This window comes from Artemia franciscana, chromosome 1 (genome assembly GCF_032884065.1).
Source record: "Artemia franciscana chromosome 1, ASM3288406v1, whole genome shotgun sequence".
Taxonomy (NCBI): Eukaryota; Metazoa; Arthropoda; class Branchiopoda; order Anostraca; family Artemiidae; genus Artemia; species Artemia franciscana.
In genome coordinates, this window is record NC_088863.1 from 6,679,288 (window position 1) to 6,695,229 (window position 15,942).

The 15,942-nt window shown below is 35.1% G+C and overlaps 1 protein-coding gene across 1 annotated transcript in view; it reads left to right on the top strand.

Annotated features, from left to right (window-relative positions):
• LOC136024887 (uncharacterized) overlaps positions 1-3,132 on the top strand; it is a 43,523-nt gene extending 40,391 nt beyond the window's left edge. The window contains exon 4 of the transcript XR_010616950.1: positions 2,270-3,132. The gene's annotated coding sequence lies outside the window, so the exon portion shown is untranslated. The remainder of the gene's footprint in view (positions 1-2,269) is intronic.
• Positions 3,133-15,942: the final 12,810 nt, after the last annotated feature.

Below are 15,942 nucleotides of genomic sequence, written 5' to 3' on the forward strand. Positions count from 1 at the left end.
AACTGAGGAATTCTGATACCCTCTTCTGGACAAGTTATGGATAAATCAGCCGATAACCAATAATCTCTTCCCGATATCCGATAATGACACCGACCCTCATATCAGCCTGATAATATCCGTCGGTCAATATATCGGTTAGGCCATAATTTTAGTAAATGAAAGTTCAATTATTGTGTTGCGAAAGCAACACTTTGGTTTTGTCCCGGTTTTTTTTCTATGTGTTCGATCTCAGCTTATTCCTGGAAACTGGTGAGGGTCTAACCTTTCCAGTTTTTACGGAAAGTGTGGACCTCAGGCCAGATTGATGAATATGACATTACATTTTGGGGAGCACCGCAGAACTCTTGCCTGGGGCCAAAAAGGATGGTTTTTGCTTGTCCACGAGCCAGAGCCTATGGTGTGCAAAGTGAAGTCGAGTTATATAGCCTATGTCAGAGAGGAATACTTGAAGTTGTGTAGCCAAGCTTTTGTTTCATCAAGGCATGTTTCTGTTTTCGAGTGGAAAGCTCCGTTCTAGCAGGCAAGCAGGTAGGCACCACTTTCAGATTGAAGATGGACTAAAATCTGTATGTGTTAAATATATGCGGCAGTTACCCGGTCCCACAGCCAAAATATCTTCTTTGAGTGACAAATAGAAAAATTTACAGAAGCGAAAATGTGGAATTTTCCCACGGTTCCGAAAGTGCTGCCTTCTATTGTTTCTATCCATTTCTGATCGGGATTTCAGCTGAGTTTATCATTCAGTTTTTCGGACTTGAGATTGCGGTAGAGAATATCAGAAATTCCTAATAAAATTTAAAAGTTCTCTCATTGCTAAAGAAATTAGAGCTTATTCTTTGCTCCTTTCTAAGTGGTGACGTTAGAAAGTTAGCCTACGGCAAAAAAAATCTATTTTTGAACAAAGATAGATGGAATTTTTTTTCGACGGCAATCGATAGCTCTTGATGAGCTGATTAAAGTATATGACATTAATTTTTTGTACAAAAATTCCTTCATGAGATATACCAGTTTGAAAGTTTCAAGGGGTTGACAACTTCAGTAGTAAGGTACACACTGAAACGAAATCTAGGCCGATACAAATTGTGAGACTTATAGAGGACTATTAAGCAACAGTTGTCTGTTAGGTAATGATCGCCTTAGGCTGTGAGGGGTTAGCAACTTTTGGTAGTTGGTGTATCTATTATTTGTTTCCAGTATATTTGATGGTAAATCCAATTTGGTTCCAGTGGTAAGACATGAAGGGGACTTGTAAATAATAATCTGCTGAGCAGTTTGTAACTTTTGCTTGTTGGAAACAAAAAATAGAGCCGTACCAATTGTGAGAAACGTTGGGAACTTGTAAGCAACAGTCCGCGGTTAGCTGATTATGATCTTCGGCAATGAGGGGGTTTGCAACTTTTGCTAGTTGATTTACTTATTATTTGTTTCCGTGTATTCGATGATCAGACCAATTTAACTCCAGTGGTAAGACAAGTAAGGGACTTGTAAGTAGTAATTGGCTGTTAGGATACAATCTTCTTCAGCGATGAGGAATTTGTAATTTTGCTAGTTGGTGTACCCATTTATTTGTTTCCGATGAGCTTGACGTCTATTATGGGAGAGGGACTTGGAAATAAGAATCGGTTTTCTCTAGGCGAGAAACTTGTGCAAATTAGTGTACATTGTATTTGATTTCTGTAAATCTGACAGAATTAAGTCTTTACCTAACGGGTACAAACGATAACGTAAAACAATGAGATACGCAACGGGTACAAACGATAACGTAAAACAATGAAGTAGTTTCAAAATAATTAATAATCTCATTAATGGTATTTTGATCATGAAAAGTAACGGATAGCTTTATAATACCAACTAGATTGTATAATATATCCTTCCAAGTATCGAGATTGGTTGGCAACCTCAACGTTTAACAGATACCGACCAAACAAAACCAAAGTGTTGCTCTCGCAACACTTTAGTCGGCGAAGCCGAATAATGCTTGCTGCAACACTTCACAATGCCCGGGCAACGTAGGTCTAGTATTCTTTTGGGGTTATTCTAATTTTACATTTATAGAACTCTCAAATAAGACCTAGGTAGTAATTTTAAAATCCAGTAAGTGCTATTAAAACTTACTAGCTAATTGATACAATTTACATGACAATTTGGTTTTGAGTGTTAACTGTGTTTTACAATTAGTAAAGTTTCTAATACGCAATTAAAGCAATGCATAAATTGTCTTTCTCTTAGGAAAAGATAAACTAATTAATTCAAGCTGTTTATTTTTCAGGATTCAGAATTGGCTTCAATCGGCTCATATTATAGTGGTGCGATGTTCGAACCGGGTGAAGATGTGTCAAAAGAAATTCAAATGTACCTAACTTGAACTTGGTTCATTTATAGGGAAATTTGACAGAAATTGGACTTCTTATCTGTGTAATTCCATTATTTTCTTTATTTATAGGGAAATCGGGAAGTCTTAACCTACTATAATACTCAAGAGAAAAAGCTCTGTTTTAGTTTGTATGAATGGAATTCTAACCATAGAACTTGAACTTAGCCAAAATTAGCCTAAATTTCCATATGCTGTGAAATACGTATTAATCAGTTATTCATTGTTACTATTGAAATCAAAGCTGTTTTCTACCAGTATGTGAGATCTTTTATTGTAATGTTAAGTTAATATTCATTCATTCAGTTTTGGGCTTATTATTTAAAGTTTTATTTTCCTTCTGTCTTCTAATTTGATTTTTTGTTTCATGTCCATTGTTGTTTGCTGTGCTATCCACAGTGATAGACAGCACGCTATCTACAAATGATTTATAGATGACTAGGGTATTTGTCAATAATTGATGCACATCGGGGTATTGGTTACTTCCTGATAAAATCATTTTTCTTATTACTATGGTTTTCTACCCGTAGATGACTTCTAATATTAAATGTTAGGCTAGAGTGCTCTCACCTAATTGAGGCTTATTACTTGATCGTGAATTTTTTTGTCTTATATACTGTTTTTAACGTCCACTGCTGTTTGTTGTACTATCCACATTAATTGGTGGTACGGTATCTTAGTGATTTACAAATGACTGTATTCAAAATTTTCAAATTAATAATAAACCATTTATCAATGACAAATCTTAAATTGTTATTAGGCTTAAGACGCACTCTTAGCTTATGCATAATTTCTGCTTTACTGCTTACAAGGTTCTTAATAATTTATTTTGCACTAGAACTTTGCTGGCAATGCGCCTCATGCTGTATGAAGATTTAAATAATTATTACCAGATGTACAGATTTTTGTTAAAAATTAAACTACATAAACTTATAAAACACTTAATAATTGAGACAATAAGATCTGTGATCGAGGCAATTGAGACATATAAAATATTAAATAAAGCAAAAAAAGAAGATTGGTTAAAACTAGAGGAAACCTGGTCGCTGATCTACCTGCCACCTGGCACATGCGTTCTCAAGGGAAAAGGCTTTTGGTGGTCTCAGACCAAAAACTAGAAACTGAAAGTGATTTTTTTTTCTTATATACTTTTTTGTCGAGTCCACTGTTGTTTGTTGCACTATCCACATTGATTGGTGGTACGCTATCATAAACAGATTTACAAATGACCGTAATTAATAATAAACGATTTATCAATGACAAATCTTAAATTGTTATTAGGCTTAAACGCACTTATAGCTTGTGTATAATTTCTGCTTTGCTGCTTAAAATGTTCTTAATGATTTATTTTGCACTAGAATGTCACTGGCAGTGTGCCTCGTGATGTATGAAGATTTAAATAATTATTACCAGATATACGGAATTTTGTTAAGAATTAAACTACATAAATCTATAAAACTATTGATAATTGAGACAATAAAATCTATGATCGAGGCGATTGAGACATACGAATTATAAAATAAAGTAAAAAAGAAGATTGGTCAAAACTAGAGGATTGTTTAAAACTTGGTCGCCGGTCTACCTGCCACCTGGTAGATGCGTTCTCAAGAGAAATGGCTTTGATGCTCTCAGACCAAAAACAAGAAATTAGGGAAAAATTGAAAAATAGTACTTGATCATGCGCAGTTTTGTCTTGTTTCTTTTGCTATTAGAATAGATCTCAACACGTTTTTATTGCAGCAACCGCTAATTTTCCTCCTCAGAATCCTTGATGTTGGTTAGCTTTATTTCGTATTCATTATTTCGCTTAAATGGTGCCTTGATGATATGTAGTGTACTGGGGACTAGGTGTGATAATACAGAACCTCTTGCCGGTAATGATGGTTTAACCCTACACATGCCTTGTGTGATTAATGCCATGCCAGCAAGCTTTTTCGCTAAATCGAGGAGACTGGGAAGTGTCCGGTGAAGTTTTTGAACGTTGCCCCTGATCCTTCACCTTTTCTTTCATTTTTTAGTTGTTTTTTTTTAAGGTTATAATATAAGCACCTTGTGCTATATGGATTTAAGCACATTATTATACCTTAAGGCAAAAATTGTTATTATCTTAAGAATTACACCATAAGGGTCCCAGGGCTAAAATTGCTTTTGTATTAATGTTGTTGGTACCTTAACACTAATGTTGTAGCGCCACTAGCATTGGCTAGTATAACAACAATACCAACACCACCAGCATAACATTAGACATAAGGAATGTCTAAAATTTCCAGAAAGGAATTTTTGGGTAGAGCATCGTAAACTCAGGTAAAGGAGCTTCAGACCCGGTGGTCGCATGTCTTTGGGTACAGTTCTTTGTTTTTTGGAGCGATAGATACAATAGACCCAAACAACCGATGTCAAAACAATGGCAAAAAGGACGTCAATGACAATAATTGCTGCAATTATCACTCTGTCTTGGACTGAAAGGCCAAATGTCAGTGGTGCTGAAAGAAACGAAGTTGTAAGAATAACACGTACAAAATATGAAGATGCTAATATGAATTACGGATGCAACTGATTTAAGTTTCCATGTGTCAAATTTAAGCATCTGAAGAAATGAATTAAAATCAAGAAAACCATTGGCAAATTAGAGGCAAAGCCAAGAAAGGTAGTCTGAGAGAGAGGCAAAGCTGGCATAAGCCGTTTAATTCTTGTCTTTTCAAAAACAGGCAGAACTAGGTCCTCTGAAGCAATTAATTAAAGAACTAGTTCTTTTAACTGAAAATAAGGAGCAACATTAAAACTTCTACCGAACATAAGTTATTAGGTATATGGTGGGAGTTTTCCCCTTATCAACACCTCGCTCTTCACGATAAAGTTATTTAGTGCTTTTTAAAAAGCTTCTTATTACTCTAATTAAACGGTCCTTGTGTTTCAGGAATCGTTCTTAAGGAATTGGGAAAAAATTCAAACTATAGCGTACAGAGCAAAGTGTTGAGGAGGGGGCTACTCCTCATATACGTAATAATTTCTGTTGATTTTAAGTTTTAATATTGTCTCTTGCTTTCAGTTGAAAAAAATTATTTTTTTAAGTTAATCTATAATCGTTTTTTAAATAATTCCAGGAAATTTGGCTCCACCACCTTGGAAAAATCCCTCCTCACAGATATATCCTCTAAACAATTTAATCCTGATGAAAATTTACCTTAGACAACTACCCTTAAGATATCCAACCATAAAATTGAGTTGGCAAAGAGGAAGCAAGACATGAGAAGAATTTCGCATAGGAATTCTAGAAAATTCAAAATTACTGCAAAATTTCTTCTGAAAAATTTTTCCCCTGGGAAAATTCGCTATCGAAGAAAATTTCTGCCAGTGAAAAATCCCCCCAGCAGAAAATTTGTTTCCCTCAGACAAAAATAGTGTCCATGATTCTCAATAACAAATATTATATGTAAATAATGGGCAAATTTTTTAACCTAAGGACCTTTCCCCTGAGGCCATGGGGGCTTGTGTTATCTCTAAAGGCATGGTTATTCGGCATTTTAACTATGCTGAAAAAAATTGAAATTTAAAAATTTTAATCGAAGGATTTTGAGAAAAAAGAGGATTGAAAGGGGGGCCTAGTTTCCCTCCAATCTTTTGAGCTACTTAGAAAGGGTACTAAAACTTTAAATTTCCGTTCGAATAAGCCTTCTCATGATATTCTAGGACCACTGGGTCGATACGATAACCTCTAAAAAAAATAATAAGAAATATAAGACACAAATAAACACGCCTCCAAGATCTTTCTTGTTGTAAAAAGTACAAAAATTATCGCAAGCAAGAGCTTGAAACATCTACCTTAGGGTGAGTTCTCTGTTACGTTGGTGTAATTTTCCACTAGATTCTATGGGTTTTAGGGGTGTTTCTCCCTTTTATCCGAAATCAAGCAAATTTACTTAGTGAAACCTATGCAGTTGGATCCAGCATATTTGCCAATTTTTTTTATATATCTATTTGTATAAAAATTTTGTTTTTAGAGTTTTGGTTACTATTGAGTTCGGTCACTCTATACTTACAGTTCGCAACCAAGAACTGTTTGACAACTTTGTTATGAAAATCCTGTATACACTAGTAATTATCTTCCCTTGTGTCACTAATATTTTTCGTTAATGTTGAAAAATACAAGCTTTCACATCTTATTGCAAATAACGTTTGGTTCTATCAATAAATTCGTTAATATATTGGGGCAAAAATATAATAATACAAATGGGGTCAAGATTATTTTTAATTTTTCTCGTGGTTTCTTAGGTATTTTACGTTAGTCTGACACACTTCGGAATAATGCTTTAAGCAGTTTGGACTCTATTTGGAAGCTTGAGTGTTAGCGTGACAGTTTCTCCATGGACTGTCCTTTTATGGATCAAATTTAGTTACCGTTGATGAGATCGATTAATAGTTGACTCTCAGATCGTTATACAATACAGGAGATTGGGATTATATATTCACTGTTCAGTAGGGGGCTGGGCGTGGCTACAGTTCTTCTATAGTAAAGTGTTTTTAAACTATTTATCAATTGTTCCAAGTTTTTGTAAAACCAATTTTGAAAAACTTTTCTGGTCGACTAATCAAACCTCTGGATGTGGCAACTTCACATATCTCTTGATGGATTTTTGAGTTTACTTTGGTTTTTCCTTTAAATGTTCTAGGCCAGGCCTGGAGAATCTCTGGCAAATTAGGCTAAGTGCCAAAGGTCAGTGATTTTTCTTGACTTGCACCCAAAAAATATAAATAAAAAAAATATTTCTAATAATAATTCGTAAAAAGTAAGTTTCTAAGTTAGATAATGTTTCTAGTACATCTAAATTTTAATGGAAGCGTGCACAATGCACATACCATAATGAGGTTATATTTTTGTTGGCGTCATCTATAAATTTGAATATTTTTTGTTTAAGTTAGCAAGGGTTAGATGGCAATAATAAAGGCGGTGTATATTTAAATATGGATTTGATTTCCTGCCATTCTTATCGAAATTTTTAACAGCATGCTTTAGTGGAGCATAGAGAAGAAATTCTGGAAGCTCCATTCAATTAAATCAACAACAAACATGCTTTTGACAACAATTGTTTTTCTGCCAACCCAAACAAAGATTGCTGCTAACTATTGTCGATATCTACAATAAATGATCCCTGGTAACTTTAGCTTGAAATACAACGTATTTCAAGATTATCAATAAAACTCATAGATTTTTAATCATTTAGTAAGTAAGCACCAAATTTTGTGTTTTACATATTTTATTTTCATTTCTTTTTTTTTCCTACTGTTCCCAAAACATTCCACTTATACTCTTTAACCTGGATGCTCTTTCCTCTTTCTGTAACCTGGATGAACTTACACTCTTATAAAGTAGTTTCATTGTAAGAACAAAAGCAGTATTATTAGTAGCCCTGAAAATATCAACTTAATACCCTTAGTTTTTCTTAAGGTATTACTGAAACGTCTTGTTCGTAATCAGCATACACAGAGTACTTTTTGATTTGTTTAATGCCACAAAAACTCTCTACGAAAGTTTTTATTTCATTTCCAATTCTAGGGTGTAGGTATATCCGATACCCTAGCAGCAGTAATAGTAGGACCAATAGGAATAGTATTAGTAATAACAATAGTAGTTCTAGTTGTAAGCATTAATGACTATTTATATCTAAGCAGTAGCGTGCCCTTTTGGTCAAGTACAAAATGAACTGCTCATAACATGATACTTTCAACTTAGTACTTTCAACTTTAAGCGCTTTTTGAGATATTTCTGATACGTCCTGTTGATAACCTCCAGTCGCATGCTGTGTTATCATTTAGCCCAACATTCCCTCAATAGTCCTCGGAACTTCCCAATTAATATATTTAGCCTTAGTAATATTAGTATTAACAGCAGTAGTAGAGCTACTATTACTATGAGTTGTAGTATGCACATACTGAATTTTCATAAACTGAAAATCTCTCTAAGCATGCTATTTAACAGTTTGCATGAAATACAGCGTGTTTCAATTTAATTTAATATATCATACAACATTACCTTAAAATGACTCTTTAATACTCTTAACCGTGAGCAGTATATATATAATTTGTTGGCTCAATATCCCACATAACATACACTGAAAGTCTCAATTTGATGCTCGGTGCTATACCTGAGAAATGTTTCGTACATCCTTTTGGCAACTTGAATGCACACAGTGTATTTTCTTTAACTTTAACACCCTCCTAAGTGTTCCAGGAAATTTTCACCTTTGTATCTTTAACCTCAGTAGAAATAGTAGGTATAGCAGTTGTAATTGTAGCAATAGTTGTTATATGAGTATAGTTCCTTCTGGTTTGTTCAACATCCTAATCAATATACCCTTAGTCAATTGATTATCTCCCTTATTATTCCTTTAGATTTCAAACATACCCTTAGTCATAATTGAATTTTCTCCCATTTGACAACCTTTAGGAACATTGCATGTTTTGATTTATTTCAATACTCCCTTCAACACTCTCTGGGAGCTTTGCTTGAATGCATCCGGTCTTTTGAACATAAATGGCCACATATTCTCTTTCCTGATAACAAATACTGTATGTACACTATTGATTAATTGCATAACTATGAAGGGATGACCTCCCCAGCATCCCCAGACACATACTAAAAGAACCTTTCAGCTCTGCCGAACAAAATGAACATTTCAAAATTTCGGTAGGACATTTTTGGAGAATCAATGGGCTTGAGTGGAGGGTTTGTTAGCCCTCCAATCACTTTTGAATCCTAAAATGGGCATTAGAGCTTTTAATTTCCACTTGTGTTGGATCCCTTAAAGATGATAAATGATACTGCTGTCAATGATAGTCCTGCGCTGCCTGTTATATTGCTTATATGCTCTTTCGAAAATCTTTATGTACATAATTGTGTCTTTTAATTGAAACTTCTCCTAAACTATTCCTAAAAGCTACACCTTGATACATTTAGCCACATTAGTTCTAGCAGTCGTAGTAGTTGTATCACTTGTAAAGACATGTTGCCTTTTGATTACCTCAGAATCCGATACAATATACCCTGAAAGTTGCTACTTACTAAAGTAAACCGTTCCTAAGATACATCCTGTAACATCCTTTTGGTAATCGAAAGGGCTCATAGTTCAATTTGATTTAGTTCAAGGTCTGCCAAATTTTTTTGTAAGCTTTGCCTTAATATTCTTAACTTGCATAGTTGCAATAGTTGTTTTGTTAGTAGTAGCAGCTTTATTAGTAGCATGTACATATTACTTTTGGGTTTTTTTTCGTCCTCTTGACAAACTGTATGCGCTTAGTGTGTTTCGATTTAGTTCAACACTGTTTCTAACATTCACCAAAATTTTCGCCTTAACACTATTAAGTTTTAGCAGTAGCAGTAGTAGTAGTTGCAGCAAAAATAGTATTAGTAACCGTTATTTTTAGTAGCTGTATTTGTAGTAGTAGTACTAGTACAAGCTTTTCCTAAGATAATACCGTTGTCCCCTTGTGACCTGTACGCTGATTGCTTATTCTGATTCATTTCAACCCCTGCCATCAATATTCCCAGGAAATTTTACCTTCATACCCTTAGGTATAGTTTTAATAGTAGCCACATCAGTAGTAGTCAGAGTACCAGTAGAACTAGTTGTGGCACTAGTAGTAGATTTAATAGTAATATTAATAGTACTAGAAAAAGCAGTACTATTAAGTTAAGTAGTATTATTTTAAATTAATACAATTAGTCGTTGCTATGGCATTGCTGATATGCCCTTTTGATAACTTGTATACTCATAGTTTCAAATTAGTTCTACTTCCCCCTCAATACTTCCTGAAAGTTTCATGTTTATACTCTTAGCCTTGTATTAGTTGCAATAGAAGTAGTATTTAGAGTAATAGTAATAGTAGTAGTCGTAGTAGTTTTAGAAGTAGCGTGCACACATGGCCTTTTGGTCAATTGATTTTTCCCTTTAAGTATTCTTCAAGTACCCTTGTGGCAATCTGAATGCATAAAGTGTGTTTTGATTTTGCTCAAATCTCCCTTCAATATTCTATCATAATTTTTATCTTCGTTCCCTTAGCCTTAATAATGCTAATATCTTATTAGTAGTGGTAATATTAAGAACAGTAGTAGTATTCACATGTTGCCTTTTGGTCAGTTGAATCTCCTCTTCATGGTCAGAGGTGACCTGGAACTATCAGCTTGATTTAGTAGGATGTTCCAAAGACATTACCAATAGGCCTTTTGACAATATATATATACATAGTATTCTTTTTTTTGGTTAAAATTTCCCATCAGCATTTCCTCAAGTTTTCAATTCACTAATTTAAACAATGGTAGTACTCGCTTTAGAAGTATTATTTATTGTGGTAGTAGCCGTAGAAGTAGAGTTGATGGTATTATTGGCAGTAGAAGTAGGTATAGGAGTAGCAGTAGTAGTAATTGCAGTAGCCTGTAAATATTTCCTCTTTGATTAATTGATCACCCCCTTGTCATTTCCTGAAAGTTCCAAATTAATGTACTTAGTCATTCCTGGGGCACATTCATTTGACCTTTTAACTAAACTGAACGTAAGGCAATCTCAAAATGTTGATTGGATGTGTTTCGTAAATCTGGTACTTTGATCATTGGAGAGGTATATCGTTCCCCTAGGGGCTCTTTGGTGACTTTTCTGCAGATCCTTCGTGAAATCCTTGAAGCTATACAGAACCAGCCATGCGAAACAGTTGTCATGGGTGATTTCAATGTCAATATCCTAGACTACGAAGGTTCGTTTCCTGCAGACTTCTTATCCGATATGCTTGCATCTGGACTACTACCATCAGTCACTATACCCACAAGGGTTACTGAGAAATCAGCAACTTTGATTGATAATATATTTTCGTCACTGAGATTTCAGAATAGCTTCGTTATTGTTAGTGATATATCTGACCATTTCCCAGTTTTATCAGATCTGTTTTTGCCGAATATGCAGGCTCCAAGGTTTAGCCCCTCAACATCACCTTACTTTGTTACGGAAAAGAACCTTGAAGCTTTAAAGACTAAACTGCAAGAATGTTCATGGGAATTGATATATGAAAAAGATGACTTGGACTCTAATTTTGACAAATTTTACTCTAAAGTAAAAGATTGTTTTATAGAATGCTGCACCAGAAGACCTTCTAATCAGCCTCGAAGAAAAAATCAACCTTTTAACCCTTGGATGACAGAAGGACTTCTTGCAAGCTTCAGCCGCAAACTCTACTTATGGAAAAGAAACAAAAGTTCTCCTACAGCTCGTCACCTAAAAGAATTCAAAACTTATAAGAATTTATTCAAATCATTCATTCGCAGAGCGAAAAGCTCGTATTATGTGTCAAAGTTTCTGGACTGTGAAACAGACCTGAGAAGAACTTGGAAAGTCATCAATTCTGTCATTAGACCATCATCCCATATTCCTGACATTCCAACAAAGCTTGATGTTGAAGGTATACTGATCGAGGGCCCTTGTGAGATTAAGAACTCCGTTGCATCATATTTTGCTTCAGTTGGTGAAAAGACTGTCAAATGACTTGGTGGAAGCGCGATTTCCCTCACGCAAGATCAACATCTCAAGTTCATGGGATCCCCTTGCCTTAAATCTATTGTTATAGAGCTTGTATTGGAATCAAAGGTGGCAAGACGCATTCAAGGTTTAAAAGGTGCATCATCATGTGGCCCAGACTACAAATCAACTAAAGCTGTGCAAGCTATATTCCCTTCAATTCTGGGCTCTTTAACAAAGCTTATTAATATGTCCTTTGAAAAAAAAAGTTTTCTAGGTCCCTAAGAACTGTGAGAGTGATAGCTCTATTTAAAGGTGGGAACAGAAGTGACCTGTCAAATTACCGATCAACTTCCCTTCTTTCAGTGTTTTCAAAAATATTTGAAAAGCCGCTGCAAAAAAGGCTCACAAGTTTTTTACAATCTAAGGAGTTTTTGCAAAATCATCAGTTCGGATTTCGATTGAAACATACTACGGAGCAAGCGTGCACTACACTCATTAGTTTTATTCATACCGCTTTAGATTCTGGAAAAAATACCAGCCGCTATTTTCCTTGATGTGCGGAAAGCTTTTGATAGTCTTACTCATAAGATCCTTCTTGATAAACTGTCTCAGATAGGAATACAAGGTTCAGCCCTATCATGGTTCCATTCTTATTTACACGATAGAACGATTTCCATGGACCCTGACTCGCTAAACTCCATTGGTGTAGACTATGGAGTAGCACAAGGATCGATTCTTGGTCCTAATTTTTTTTTAATATACATCAACGATTTATTTAGAGCGGTAAAGAACGCGATTCCTTCTGCGTGTTGTAATCTATGTCACGAAAAGGAAAATACGGTGGCATCTTCTGATATTCTGCCATCCCCTAATGAAGATTTAGTTGCCTTCGCTATGTGCTGAAGACACGGAACAAGCTTAGGAGGTTAAATTTCACATACTTATGGAGCGGTCTTACCACTGGTTTCATACTAACCGACTTGCTTTAAATATTGCTAAATCAAACTTTCTCATATTTTCTAGAACTGGCAAGGTGTGCCCGTCCTTATCAATTATGTCTACCTCGAAAGGACCTTTGTCTCGACCTAACGTAAGATTCTTGCGTTTCCTTAGAATTTTGTTGGATGAGAATCTTTCTTTTAGAAACCGAATCAAGATGGTCCAAGCAAAAATATCACGTAACCTTGGGATTCGGAAACTTAAACACATTTTTCCTGGATCTATTCTTTGGACCCTGTATTTTTCACTCATTCATCCATACTTAACTTACTGCAGCTCGATCTGGATGTCTACTTTCCAGCGTCTGCTTCATCCGATTAAAGTAATTCTTCAAAAGGCTCGCTAGTTAGTTAACGAATTTAATAAAGGACAACGAAAAGTGCTTTTGAATACTTATGCACTGTATGTCGTCTCTTGCTCTTCAATGATTTTCAAGTATCTTCATGGTGAACTGCCTCACTGTTTTAATTCTTTCTTTCACGATTTAGTTAATTCAAGGAGCTCTCATAATCTTTGCAATAAAGACCACATACTATTACCTCAAACTAAGACTGTCAGATCAGATTTCAGTCCCCGAATATTATGTAGTAAAGTATGGAACAGTCTCCCTGATAATATCCATGGTATTCATTCGTTTGATGCCTTTAAAATTCAACTAAAAATATTTTTGGTTGATAAATGTAATGGGGAATAAATTTGAGAAAAAATTTATTTTTGAATTGGTTTGAATTAATACTGTTATATGTTTAATAATATGATGAATAATAAGGGTAGGGCGACATCCCTAGATGCAGCTTGAGCACATTTATTTATTTAATTTTAATTGTTAAGTTTTTGTTATGGTGGGAGATGGTGTGGACTTGGATTTGAATTTCGAGGACGAAGTGGTAAGTAAAAATAACACAAAATTATTTGATTGGATTTCTTGTTTTTTTTGTCTTTTTTTTTAAGAAGAGACTCTTTATTTGGTATTTATTTTTGTTTTAACCCCTATGTAACGGGCTATGGAGCCTTGTAGGGGTAGAAAGTTATTGTTGTCCATTTATTTTGATGTTAATAAACTGAACTGAACTGGAAAATCATGGGCCTAGGAAGGGAGTTTGATTGTCGTTTAGTCACTTTGTACTCTTAAAAAAGGCACTAGAATTTTCAATTTTTGATTGAATCAGCTCCTTCCAAAGTTTCTTTGACAGTAACATCTCTACGAAGTGCCATGGTAGAAAAAAAGAATACATTGTGCCCAAATCGCTCCTTACTTAGGCAGCGTTGTTGCACGACCTATGATTTACATTAACGAAGCACTTCCATTGAAGATATGTTGCTTTTGTATGTCTCCTTTCAACTTTTATGAAGGTAGAGTGATTGCTCGGCCTCACGAAGGGAGGTAGAGTAATGCTGAAACTACTCCTTTAAACTCTGAGTAAAACAACCTAAATAAGTTACGGCCTTTACGGTTAGGTTATTGTAACCTATCAGTTCCACTCTCCTAGGAGAAAATGTCTCTAAGAATCTATCTTCACGGTCTCTTTTTATGAATCAATTTTGGCCACTTCTGTCTAGGGAGGGGACATATCCTACATAAGCTGAAAAAAATAATTTTAATTTTTTTTAAGCTGGTCTGATCATTAGAGTCATAACTCCAAATATCTTCCCTCGTAGAAGATATCTCAATAGTGTTGGAATTACTTCTTATTACTGAAACTGGTCAACTTCCCAAAACCTATAACCTAGTTAAGACAAATAATATATAGGCGCTTTAAAAGGGCAAGAAACTTATTATTAACTGTTACTATAATTATTACTATTACTACTCTTTGATACAGAAAAAGGACTAAAGCAAAACAGACAAAACTCCAAAAGCATACTCCTCCTAGGGTGGTTTCTTTTCGAGGTCGTCACCAATGACTCTGATTCACCCAAGATCTCAATTACATGAGTATGGGAATCAAAGGGATTCTAGCAAACTTAGCTCCATACCCACTTTTGCCGTTTGGATGTGTCACTGTCCGATGGAATTTCTACCCTTATTTTAATTTTTGCTTTTTCTAAAAGATTGATACGGCAAAGGGAGTAATAAGCTTAAATTTACACTCTGCTAAAAGTAATGGAAAAAGATATTTAATTGATTGTGAAAACCATGCGTGAGTACTAACTTTAGAGAGGGAATTAAGTTATGAAAAGGATGTTTGTCTGATAATTAGGACCATTGGTCCAACACCTGTTAAAGAAAAAATCTATCCCATAGTAACAAAAAATAACACGCTTGATTTAACTGTCTACTTTTCATCATGAAACCACTAACAGTTTATAGGACATCATACCAGATAAAGATAAAACCAGAGGAAGATAAGCAAAATTTGAACAAATCATTGGAGAAAAGACTGGGAGAATCAAACACAAGCAAAAAAAGGGAGGGGTACAGGAAGTGAGTATTGAAGAAATACAGGACGTGGGACTGATATAGACACAAGAATCATCACTTGATCAAACAGGGGACAAAGTTTATGTTAAAAGGGTACTTTTGGAAGCACAGTCATCATTAACGTAAGGTCGCTCTTTACGAGGCTCCAGCTAAGAAAAAGTAAAAGGTGTTTTCTTTTGTACACAGTATGCTATGCATGGTTGGAGCATAGTTCTAAAAACCCCAGTTGGGATAACATAAAACTAAGATTGTTAATGCAACCGGTCGGCAAATTCCTTTGGAATCTCTGGTAACAGTTTGGTCAAATGAGCGCGAACGAATCAATACCAGGGACATGCAATGCAAGCGTACAGCTAGAATTAAAGTTTGAAGGAGTGATTTAAAGATTGTGTTGACAAAATCGGCCAGTATGCCGAAAGGTGCAGACACACGAGCTAAATTTTCAAGGTAAATAGGTAAATTTTCCAATGTGTTGACACGTCGTGGTGACACTTTGGAACTCTCCCTTCCCCCCTTACAACATCCCCTCTCTCCTTGAGCTGTGCTCCTAGCTGTTCATTTTGGTTTTAACTGATTGAACTTTGGATCTTTCATCCACACAAGTGAACATGCATTAAATAGGAGTGTATGGTTTATTGTATTCTTTT